The following is a 12,825-nucleotide window of genomic DNA, read 5'->3' as shown; positions in this document are numbered from 1 at the left end:
ATTGACTTGGCTCCCAAAGCCCTCTGCCACTGTCAATGGGTGCGTTCACCAAAGAAAGCTCATGTTTTTCAAAATCACAGGGTTCTCTGTTGACATAGCCTCAACCACTCTCCCCTTTCCCAGACTATCATATCACATCCAAATAATACCCTGCCATGCATTCATTAATTCACTTAATTGCCACAGGAACCTCCTGAGTTAGTTATTGTTAACATTCCCATTCTACAGGTGAGAAAACTGAGGCTGAGAAAGGTTAAGTAACTTGCCCAAATTAAAGTAGCTTGAATAGTGAAGTCAGAATTTGAGACCCAGCATTCTGATTGTCAAGGTCCATTCTTAGTGACTGCATTATCATGCAGATTTTAATGATATAAGTACATACTTTTACTGCATCCAACAAGCTTTTTTAGGACACATTAAGACCTCAATGGTAGTAGTTAAAAGTAATCAGTCATGCTTTCCTTAGCTCTAATGAGGTTTTAAGCAGCTGAAGTAACCAAAACACAGCAAATAGACCCCGAGGTAGGAAGCAAACAGCAGGAGATCCTAACTCTCACAGACATGAGTCAAAGCTATGAAGCCAGGCTGGAAAGTCTCCAGTTTACTGAACAGACCTAGCTGGTAGGATTTTATTCTCTGAACACAATGTTCTCAGGTCATCCACACAACCTCTTCATGTTATTTTCGGTGAAGGATGCCTAGTTTATGTGTAATTCTGAGAAGCATGTATAATTCTGATAGCATTAGTGTCTTACAGGATCTTGTAAAGCCAGAAGCAGCTGTCTTCAAGTGAAAATACAAACTGGACTTGGAGTCAAAATATGTTTGTTTTAGCTCTCACTCTGCCACTTATTAGCCGTATGGTTAGTCATTTATCCTCACCAAGCCTCAGTTTTCCCACCTACAAAACTGTGATAAGACTCTCTTCTCATTGACATTTAATAATCAATTTAAATAATGCTTTTGATAAACCCTATGAACTTTTTGCTTCGCACATTTTCAGTATATAAATACCAGCAGTGAAGAAGTTTATATATTCTATTTGAAAGAGTTCCAAACTTGCTCTGTTGAGTTTGAGAGTAGAATGGAGAAGGGTCTAATTTTATGCTTAGCATGAATTAGATAACCTGTCTAGAACTTCAATTTCTAATTCTGTAAGGTAGGAGTTACTTTAGACAATATTCAAAGCCTCCTTTATTTCCAGAATCTATGTTGTCATTCAAATCTTTAGTTAGGCAATTCAAATATGAATGGGGGCCATTCACCAATGTGACTTTCACCCAGAAATTTCTGTTCCTGGCTGGAAAACGTCCTGCTGCTTTTTGAAATTTCATCTGTTACATAAGCCCTGAGATAGCCTGAGTTGTAAGGGGTGAGGTATGATCCCACTATTAGCACAATTAATTGCCCTTTCTTCTCAAGTAGCCTTCTGAGGAGTGACCTCAATCACACTTTTTTCCTACTCTTATTTGGCCTTGCTACTGCCTCCTTCTTCCCACTGTGCTATCCACATTGACATTTCCTCTGAATGCATCTTAAATAGTGATTTGTGAAGAGATTTGTCCCCAGGAAAATCAGAAAAACTTTTTCCTCCTCCTTAACACCTGCTCATTCCTTAATCCCTTGCTGCCACCCCCACCATCCTGCTGACATTGCTGTCAGGATCACCTCCCTGGCCAATCCAGTGCCCTGTTCCTGGTCCTCTCTTTCTCCAGCTTCTCTGTAGCACTCTTCATGATAGCCTCTCTCTTGAAAATATCACCTCCCTTGACTTATTTTGACACTAATAATAAAGTTACCTTCACTTTAGAGTAGACGAAATGATTTTGTAATAAGACTGAAGAAAATTTCCAGTCATAGAAATCGTTTCAGGTTTGAGAGAGGTGGGCTGATAGTGTGGGGTAAGAGCTGTGGACTTGGGGGAATAGTGATGAAACAGAGATGATGAAACCCTGAATGAGGAATCTCTCAGAGGTGATGGATATGACTATTACCTTGATTACGGTATATGCATATGTCCCGACTCATCAAATTGTATGCTTAAGTGTATATAGCTTTTTGTATATCAATTATGCTTCAATACAGCTGTAAAAAAAAAAAAAAAAAGAAAGAAAAAGATGAGTCCCTTTCCCCCTGAAAAAGGGCCTATATGAATAAAAATAGGTGGTGACCAAACTTGTTTCTAAAGATGAAAGTGGTCTTCTTTACTTGATGACTTTTATGTTGCTGAGTAACCAGAAGAGTAGAAATGCACGTCTATGGCAGAGCTAAATGATTCCACATAATAGAGGAACAACTGAGTACCGTAGGGGTGCAGAGAAATTCCTGAAAGGAAGAAAGGAAAAGACATTCAGCATCAGTGTAAAGAAAAATGGACTTTGTAGAACAGACATTTCTGATGGAAACAGATAATGTATTCTGAGGTATGTAATATAATCCTCTTCTATGTCTCCCCTAAAATATCTATGGTAAATTCTGCATTGCTCATTTAGATTTTGGGGGATGGTGGATTATATGCTGAGACCAGGTGAGGGTGGGTGGACATGAAAATATACAGTTTGGCATGGGCTAGAAGCTGACTGCACATAGAGATAGCCACATCTAGATGGCATAGACAGGATTTCATTAGGTCCCTGCATCATTCTCGTGACTTGGACAGAAACAGAAAAATTTTTTTCTGATTTTGCAGCTGAAGGGGAAAGACTCCAGAGTTGCTAAGAGAAGGGAGAGGGGCTCACCCCAGTCAGAAAATGGCAGAGGTAAGCTGGGGACTCTCTCAGGTCTTCTGACTCCAGCAAGATCTTACTGCTTCTCACTTGGTATTTGCTTACTTGCAGAATGAACCTTATTTATTTTTACTTACTTTTTTCCTCTTTTTCTGCTTTCATTTCCTCTTCTCATGTCCACAACACCTAGCCTTCCTGTGAGCACTCAACTTTCACAAGAGTTTAAATTATCACCTCTAGACAAATGATATCCCCCAACACAGAGGATGACATCTCTAGCCTTGACATCTCCTTTAAACTTTGAGCCCTTATCTCTGCCACATCATCTCACACTCAATATGTCCAAAATCGACACTCATCTTTCTCCACTTCAGTGTCTCCTCTGGGCTGGTGTCATGGCCCTAGATTCCAGGCTGAAATGAGGGCTGCATGACAGGCAGGATCCTTTGACGACTCCTCGCCCCTCAAACTCGGCAATCATCAAAGCCCTTTGGGTCCTGCCTTTAGGGGACCTCTTGAGTTTTCTCTCTTTCCTTTTGAACTTCATTTTTATTCTCTGGAATTGAGGCCCTCTTCATTTTACACCAATTTTTTTAAAATTTTTTCTGCAAACACTTAACTATGATGACTTAACCATGTTTTTTTTGTTTTTTTTTTTTTTGCAACGGAGTCTGGCTCTGTCGCCCAGGCTGGAGTGCAGTGGCATGATCTCCACTCACTGCAAGTTCTGCCTCCCGAGTTCATGCCATTCTCCTGCCTCAGCCTCCTGAGTAGCTGGGACTACAGGCACCCGCCACCACGCCCGGCTAATTTTTTTGTGTGTGTATTTTTAGTAGAGACGGGGTTTCACCGTGTTAGCCAGAATGGTCTCGATCTCCTGACCCCGTGATCCACCCGCCTAAGCCTCCCAAAGTGCTGGGATTACAGGCATGAGCCACCGTGCCTGGCCAATTATTTTTTATATTCAGTGTAAGTGATTGTTAATATACACTGAGTAGATTTTAATATATTGATATAATATGGGGTAGAGCCTTAAAAAATAAGCCTAGAACTCACAAAGGTCTTAAATGGGCCCTAATATACACCTCTTTTTTAATTTTTTTTGAGATGGAGTCTTGCTGTGTCACCCAGGCTGGAGTGCAGTGGTGCGATCTCGGCTCACTGCAACCTCTGTCTCCCAGGTTCAAGAGATTCTCCTGCCTCAGCCTCCCAAGTAGCTGGGATTACAGGCACTCGCCACCATGCCCAGCTAATTTTTGTATTTTTAGTAGAGAAGGGGTTTCACCATGTTGGCCAGGCTGGTATCGAACTTCTGACCTCAAGTGATACACCTGCCTTAGCCTCCCAAAGTGCTAGGATTACAGGTGTGAACCACCACACTTGGTCCCTAATATACACTTCTTTTACCACTTGGGGTTTGAAATTTCACTGTTCCTGCTTTGCCTAAATGGGACAGTGTAGAAGAAAAACTACAAGCCCACGCAATGCTCTTCTCACTGACTCTGCATGGCAGAATCAGAGCCACCAGGGCTGGACTCAGAACCACCAGCCACCAGGACTCACAACCACTGCCAAAGCCACCCTGCAGTGCTGGGGGGAATTTTAACACAGATCTGAAAGCCCAGGGGCATTGAGGGGTAAAGTCTAAGCATCTAACAGCCTGCCTGCCCCCACGAGCCATCAGAACCTGTCCAATCATCTAGGGAAGTTTTACACCAAGATTTTTTCAATAGCCATAAATTGCTTCTAGGCCGCCAGGTTCTCTTGCCATCATTACATCATATCAGCAGTTCTAGACTCATCCTCAGATACATATGGTTGTGTTAGCGTGAGTGTGCATGTGTGCGTAATCTGCTCACTTTCCTGCTCACAAACCTCAAAAGGCCTCCCAGTGATCTCAGAATAATGCCTGACTCCTTTCCTGGGCACTGAAAATCCATCACAAATAAGCACAGCCCGCTTCTGCCTTCACCTCTGTATTACCCCCGACCCCACCCCAGTCCTGTGCTGTGGCCTGGCTCTCCCAGTTGACCTTCCTAAAATATCCTGGGAAGACTTGTTTTCAAGCCATGATCCCTCAGTTCCCTAAGCCCAGAACCTCTTTCCTGTTCCCCTCACCCAGTTAAAAGTCTGCCTCCTTTAAGAGACAGGAGAGGCTAGAGGAAAAGGCATGGCTTTGGAATCAGAAATCCTGGATTTCAGTTCTGGTTCAATTGCGTGCTAGCTGTGGGGCCTTTTAGCCAATCCCTTACCCTTTTAGGCCTCAGTTTCCCCATTTAGACAGTGGGAATAATAATAATATGAATCGTATAAACCCCTCAGCCTGGTAGAGAAAAATAAACATAATAAAATATATAAGATCGTCATGTAAACTGAAAAGTACTAAAAGATTATTATTATCTACAGCCACTACTCCCGTCCAGATCTCTTCCCTCCTTCAAAATAAATAAAATGTTATTATTAATATTTATCATAACAATTCTGCTAATATTTTATATATACAACACACTTCATGGTTTTCAAATACCTTGTACATACATCGAATCGACTGTCCACAATCCAATCAGTTTAGGATAGTTTCATCTTGGGAAAGTGATTTATCCTTTTCATGTCTATGTACTTCTCTTCCCATCTGCATTGTCAGCTCCTTTGGGGCAGTGATCTTAGCTCATACCCCTGTTCCCCATTCCCAGCACAGAGTCTAATACCAAGTAGGCACTGATACATGATGCATTTCCAAAAATGAGATGTTACAGGCATACGCTCTAGAGCCAGAGAGCACTTGAAACTCGTTTCAGCTGCTGACTAGTTGTATGGCCTTGGGCAGGTTGCTTAAACTCTCAGTAGTCGTATAATAGGAATGATATTAGCACCTACCTCACGGGACTATTATAAAGCTTCAGTGAATCAATATGGATAAAGCCTGGCATGTAGTGAGTTCTTAAGTCTTTTTTCTTTTCTTTCTTTTTTTTTTTTATGTAAGATGGAGTCTTTCTCTGTCGCCCAGACTGGAGTGCAACGGTGCCATCTCGGCTCATTGCAACTTCCACCTCCTGGGTTCATGTGATTCTCCTGCCTCAGCCTCACAAGTAGCTGGGATTACAGGTGTGCACCACCACGCCTGGCTAATTTTATTGGTATTTTTAGTAGAGATGGGGTTTCACCATGTTGGCCAGGCTGATGTCGAACTACTGACCTCAAGTGATCCACCCGGCTTGGCCTCCCAAAGTGCTGGGATTACATGTGTGAGCCACTGCACCCAGCCCAGTTCTTAAGTCTTAATTATTACCATTAAGTGAAACTCAGCCATTCTTTTCTTATCACTTCAAGCCTTTCAACATATGAGTCAGGATGACTCCCCATGAGTCATCTTGATTCATTTATTCACCAGAACGAACATTTACTGAGCATCTGCTACGTGCAAAAGGCTGCACCTCGAATAAAAGCAACTGTGCTTATGGCTGATCACTCTTGGTTGCTTTCTTCTGGGCCAGAACTTTGCTATGGATTATGTAATTCAGCCCTTCCTCTCTTGTTTTCTGGAACAGGAAATAAATAAGTTTGTGTTCCAACATCAAATCACCTAGGGAAGTTCCAGGTCTAAAAAAAAAAGTATTCATATTTCTTTACTGAAGGGCTTCTCACATCCCTTAATATGCTAATATTTATGATGAATCTCTAACAGGAGGGAATAGAGTTTAACACATTTATTAAGCTCATTTAACCACAGGACCATTTATTTCGAAGTGACCCTCCCAATCTACATTCTGTCAAATCTACTTTAGAAAATACTTTGTGGAAGCCAGGCGTGGTGCCTCATGCCTGTAATCCCACCACTTTGGGAGGCCAAGGCAGGTGGATCACCTGAGGTCGGGAGTTCAAGACCAGCCTGACCAACATGGTGAAACCCTGTCTCTATTAAAAATACAAAATTAGCTGGGCCTGGTGGCACATGCCTGTAATCCCAGCTACTTGGGAGGCTGAGGCAGGAGAATAGCTTGAACCCAGGAGGCGGAGGTTGTGGTGGGCCGAGGTCACACCATTGCAATGCAGCCTGGGCAACAAGAGCAAAACTCTGTCTCAAAAAAAAAAAAAAACAAGAAAGAGAAAGAAAGAGAGAGAGAAAGAAAGAAAAGAAAGGAAGGAAGGAAGGAAGAAAGAAAGAGAAAATACTTTGTGGAAGTCCTATCTCTACCTACTCCTCCTCTGGTCTAAAATTCACTTTGATTAATGCAAACTGTCTTTTGGAAATATCCTACCTACATGAAATTCTACCCACTGGAGACTGATTAAGGAACCTTTGATTCAGCAAACACTGATTATATACAATTTAAACAGATCACACTGTATTGCAGTAAATGGCTCTAACTTCTACATATACAGTTGTTCCTACATAGTCAAACATCACTTATATTTTAGCAAAAAATAAAAAATCTCCTAAGTAACCATAATAATTGTCACAAAGACCACGTATTTTCATTAGAACCCACTAGAGCTGCACTCAGAACTTATTTACTCTTACTTTAGCCTGATCTTAATTTTGTAATCTCTTTCCCAATCAATAATACAAAATCAGGCTAGTAAAGACAAACTTACCACATAAAGAAATTACACCTGAGAGGCTGGCCATGAAGGCAAAGATAGAAAATCCAAAAAGTAAGGCCGAGTGTGGTGGCTCACACTTGTAATCCCAGCACTTTGGGAGGCCGAGGCGGGAGGATCACTTGAGGTCAGGAGTTCGAAACCAACCTGGCCAACATGATGAAACTCCATCTCTACTAAAAATATAAAAATTAGCCAGGTGATTATAGCACATGCCTATATATAACACATGGGATTATAGCACATGCCTATAATCCCAGCTACTTGGGAGGCTGAGACAAGAGAATTGCTTGAACCCAGGAAACGGAGGTTGCAGCGAGCCAAGATCACGCCACTGCACTCCAGCCTAGAGGAGAGAGCAAGACTCTGTCTCAATAATAATAATAATAATAAATAAAAGTGTACACCAAAATTCCCAGCAGGAACCATTAGTGCAGGCATGATCCACTAAGAACCAGATCCTTGATGACTTTATTATATCATCTCCCAGACCCCCAGAGTGATCAAGAAAAGCTTAAATTCTATTCTAGATAGTAGGTTACACAGAGCAGGATAATGTAAAATACATTTTGGAAAGCTTTTCTTCCAGTAGATTTTTAAACAAACAAATACATAAATAAGACTGGATGTGTTAAAAGGTCAACCTTAAATTTCCGGAGATTTCTGAGACGAGAAGCACACCATCCCATACCAATGCCGGGTAAATGAGGTGTAGTTACTGTCCACACTACTGATCACCCATTGCTTGACAAAGCATCCTGTGGTTTGTGGTTTTGCCCTTCAGTGACCTTCTTAGCACTCTCTGCTCCAGTTCCACTCAGCCCCTAGGACTCTCTAAGTCTCAAAGGTCTGTGTCCAACGTCAAAATCCCTACGCAGCTGACTTGGCATTATGCAGCCTCCGCTGGTCATTTATCCAAGTAACTTAACAAGAGTGAGAGATCAGGGCTACGACGCATTTACATCTAACAAGTAAATGGTGATCCCCCAAATATAGCCAAGTTAGAGTGCTGGGCTGGCAGATTTGGGAGTATAAAGAGAGCTGGGGGGTCACACTCCCGAAATTGCTGTGACTGCAGCATCTCTAGGTAAGTGCTCACAAGTGCCCACTTTTTTGCTCCATGTAGCTATAGTTGCACCTGATCAGGTTACCAGTCAAGGGGGGAAGACAATGAAGTAGGCTTTACAGAGGGCCTACTAAGTGTGAGGTCTTGTGTTGAGGGCAAGGTTGGAGACAAGATGGAAAGACAAGACAACTGCCTTTCAAGAAACTTTTACAAGGGGTGAAAAGACAATAATATAAGCAATTATAAGACAAAAAATATTCACCTGCAGAATAAAACTGAGTATAATGCATGATTCCTCCACTGATTACTTAGGTCGATGTTATACTGTTCAGTTAGCAAATTAACTTGGTAACTTGTGGTATCTCTTCTGGGATTGCTTAAGCTATTATTTGAAATTTTTATGGTTATTTAATTTGTTTCCCATGTCAGGATTTCTGAAAAATGGTTGTGGGAAGAAATAATCCCAAGCATCTTACCCATCTCACAAAGTGTCCTAGTCTGATATGAATTGACTGGTGTGCAGACTGTTCTCACACAGCATATTTTATGGACTTGGGACTGGATTGTGTCTGACAGTGCAATAGCATCCCTCAGACACTTGTGATACTTTGAATTCAGGCCACCATCTCTACAGAGAACTTTCTGTTATAGACTCATAGGGCTGAAAGGAATCTTGGAGATTTTCTGGTGCATCTGATTCATTTTACAGAAGGAAACAGAAGCCCAAAGAAATCATACCAGCTACTTAACAGAACTGATATTAGAATTTCTGTAGCTCTGCCTCCATATTTTTTTAAATTGAGGATTCAGAATATAGTACATAATACTTTAATTTTTTAAGAAATTGTGAGAATTTTAGGATATAGCTGGAGATTATTTAAGATGCATTAAAGACGGAGAAGGAAGGAGGTAACAAGGATAGTAAACCAAATCCTAAGTGTCTGTTCCTGCCTAACTAGGGCCTCATGAAATTTTCCCCTGGCTCCATAAAAGCACTGAATGGTAAATGGGAAGTTTGCTTAGATTACACTTGATATTGAAAATTTTTCAGACACTCATGCCTCCTTGAGATAGCCACATAGTTTATAAACTCCTAGAGCTGAGATTCCTTAGTCCCATGTGACTTTTCAGCTGCCCTACCTTCATCATCTTCAAAGGGAATTTAGAGCATTGAAGAGAATAAAGAAGTCTTTGTCCACAATTTATAACTTTTCTCCTATTGCCAAAAAAAGGTGACTGCCCCTAAGCATCCAAGCTGCAATCTGGAGCATTCCCCTCCCTACTTTCTTTCTTCCCTGACCCCTCACAGCCCCCCAGTCAGAAGCAGTTTCTCTAAGTTCCCATAGCACTTTGTTTAGACTCCTTAAACATTTGTCTTAATCCTATTCAAAGACTTATTTGAGCATTCTCTTATCCCTTACTAACTTTTGCATTCCTACAGGGCAGATACTGTTCTTTCTTCTTCATACCCCCTTAAGGAGCTGACACAGTACATTGTGCACACAGAAGTTTCTCAAGAGAGTATTAATTAAATGTTGTAATTAACCAACTATTTAAAGAATAATGATTTTAATCAAAAGTAAAAATTCAAAACAGCAAATTTATTTCATTCCACACCATCTACTGTTTATCTATTTAAGGTAGATAAACTGGAACAAACACGGTTTCTATATTTATTTAAACTCTTTGTAGCTCATTTGGGTTTTTTTTTTTTTTTTTTTGGTCTGTTTTTTGTTTCTCAAATTATCCCCAGGAAGACGCTTTATTCCTGAAGGACACTGACTGTCACTTGGGAAACAAGAAGGTAAGGGTTGTTTTCAGCTTGATCATGAATGCAATCATTGAAATTAGCAAATGGGATTTTACATGTTCTCATTCTTGCCACACTCATAAGAAAATGAAATTGATGAATTTGAAACCAATAACTTAACTATTCTTAAAGGTAGATTTTAAAATATATACAGGTTTTACTGAAGGAAGAATAGCTTCTTGTACTTGCTCATTACACCGAAACGTACAAAATATAATGCAGAATTTTGACATACAAGCTCCAAGTCAATATACAGTACTTAGTTGGCCCAGAACATGATGTTCATAGGGTCCAAATGCAGTCTTCTCACAAAGGCTAACTTTGCTGCTCCTTGAGCAGAGTCTGCACTCCTGAATCCACACAGCTGCACCTTCCCTCACATGTAATACTGAAGGAATGGGGAGGGATCTGTTCAATCCTATGCCCGGTGTGGTAATAAAAACCCTATCCCCTTAAAATGTGTGTTTATTAGAGGTAATTCTAAATGACTTGGAACCAAAAAAGCCAAGGTGTCATTGAATCATGACCACATCATTGCTGACAAGACACAGTAGCGGTGAAATTCCCAGGAGAGGGATGAAAATTGAGAGTAGTGTCATGGTACACAGAGGGTAAACAGAGAGAAAAGGGCCCTCACAAGTGGGTGATGGAGATTAGGCAGGCGGGGGTGGTCATCTCAATTAGAAGGCCCTTAAAGACAGGAACAGAGGTGGTTGAAGGGGCACAGCTATGCAATGTTGGAAGCAGGTCCTGCTGTTGGAACAGAGAAGAGGCTAATTAAGGAAACTCTAGAGGGTGGTGCTCAGTGGGCAGCATGAGTCATGCCTAGAGACTTGGGTCAGATCTAACAAGGTGAAGTTTATCAGTCAAAAATGAATGGTCTTCCCTTGGGTCCCAACTCACAGTTGCATAAATATAGGGAGAAGATCTGACTTAGCAACTGCATGCATGGAGAGGACTGAGGGGCTTTGCTTGACAGGGAGTGGTGCGTCAGCAGTGTGAGACGTGGCTGCCAACAGGCAATCACCACCTCAGGCATGACACCTAGGTCAAGAGAGGTGAGGGCACACTCCAGTGGAGGGTGACATGTGGTTTGGATATCACACTTTAAAAGATTAACAGGAGTGGGTTCAGGGAAGAGTGACTGAGATGGTAAGGGATTCAAAAGCATATCATAGAAGAAGCAATGGAAGTTGAGGCTATTTAGCATGGAGAAGATAAAGCTGAGCAGAACACAGAACAGCCATCAAAAGGGTGAAGAGTTGTCACGTAGGAAGGTTTGAACTCGTTCTGCTGTTACCAAGGGGTGGAATGAGAAACTATTGTCCTGAAGTTATGGAGAGCCAGATTTTAATTTAAAGCAAGAAGAATATTTGGCCTATCAAACCTGCCCCAAAGGGAAAAGAGTTGTGCCTAAAAGTATTGAACTAGGTTAGATGCACCATTGCAGGAATATGGAGGGATAACTCAAGCATCATCTAGGTAATACTACTAGGAGATACTGGGTTCTGAGTCACGGTTAGAGTAAATGAAGGGAGAAAAATCTCTACTTGAAAACTGTCAGTGAGGCCCAGATGGAAAAGCCTTGTTTTTCCAGGAGGACTAAAAATATGGCTCAACTATCAGTTATGGCAGCCTTTCCCTGACTTCAGACTTTATTCTCCTATTGCCATCACAAGTTTTGCAATAGCCATGTTAACACCAATACTGTCAATTTACTTAATATTTGTATTTACATTGATTCATTTTCTTTTCTTATTTGTTTTTAAAGTTACCCTGTATTCTTGCTATATCAGCATTAGCTGAGAAATTTGTAAGATATTTAAAAGCTCAAACCCAACTCCAGACCTAGTGAATATTCACAGTAGGACTCATATGCCCATTTAAGTTTGACAAACACTGATTTATGTCATAGAATACATGGATGTAGCACGCTTCCTAAATGTTAAACAAATATTACCCTATTTCCATCGATTCTGATTTTTTAATATTTTTTACAAATTTATCTCTGAAATGAGGATGCATATTACAATCTATGAAAGAAGCACTGCAGTTTAAATCAGCTGCATTTTTTTTCTTTATTTGTGGAACTTATAATTGATGGCACATTTTGATAAAATAAGGTAATAGGCTTTAAAATAAGCATACAAATATTAAATTAAGAAATATTTGCCTAAAATTATTTGTGTACAAGCAATGAGACTGTGCCATGGTTTTGGCTTTAGAAAAGCAGAGTAGTTTCATACAAGCAAAGTAATGCTTTAAACCGGTAGTTCCCAAACATCTCTCTGAGGACCTTATCAAAACATCAGAGTCCCTGGTCCCAGCCATAGAGATTATGTTGCAGATGGTTTTGAAGTAAATCATCTTCCAACACTTTTGGGTATCATGCTTAACGCTAAGTCAAGCTACATATTATAAGGTCGTAAACCTGTAACCAGTCAGGATTCCCTTATGCAATAGGGCAGCCATTCTCAAAGTGTGGCCTGTGGGTCCTTGTAGACTCCCAAGAACTTTTTAGGAGGTACATGAGGCTAAAACAATTTCACAAATAATACCCAGCTGTTATTTGCCATTTTCACTGCATGAGTGATGCAAAAGCAAGGATGAATAAATGGCTG

At 40.9% G+C, this 12,825-nt stretch overlaps 1 protein-coding gene across 1 annotated transcript in view; it reads left to right on the top strand.

The window, feature by feature from the left end:
- Positions 1–8,387: 8,387 nt before the first annotated feature.
- The window catches only part of MYH13 (myosin heavy chain 13), a 72,079-nt gene continuing 67,641 nt past the window's right edge, over positions 8,388–12,825 (top strand). Inside the window, exons 1-2 of the mRNA XM_024235576.3 lie at positions 8,388–8,415; positions 10,148–10,198. The gene's annotated coding sequence lies outside the window, so the exon portion shown is untranslated. The remainder of the gene's footprint in view (positions 8,416–10,147; positions 10,199–12,825) is intronic.

The sequence above is a fragment of the Pongo abelii genome, chromosome 19 (genome assembly GCF_028885655.2).
Source record: "Pongo abelii isolate AG06213 chromosome 19, NHGRI_mPonAbe1-v2.0_pri, whole genome shotgun sequence".
Lineage (NCBI taxonomy): Eukaryota > Metazoa > Chordata > Mammalia > Primates > Hominidae > Pongo > Pongo abelii.
Note: the sequence above shows the minus strand (reverse complement) of the source record. Positions and strands in the feature narration are given on the sequence as shown.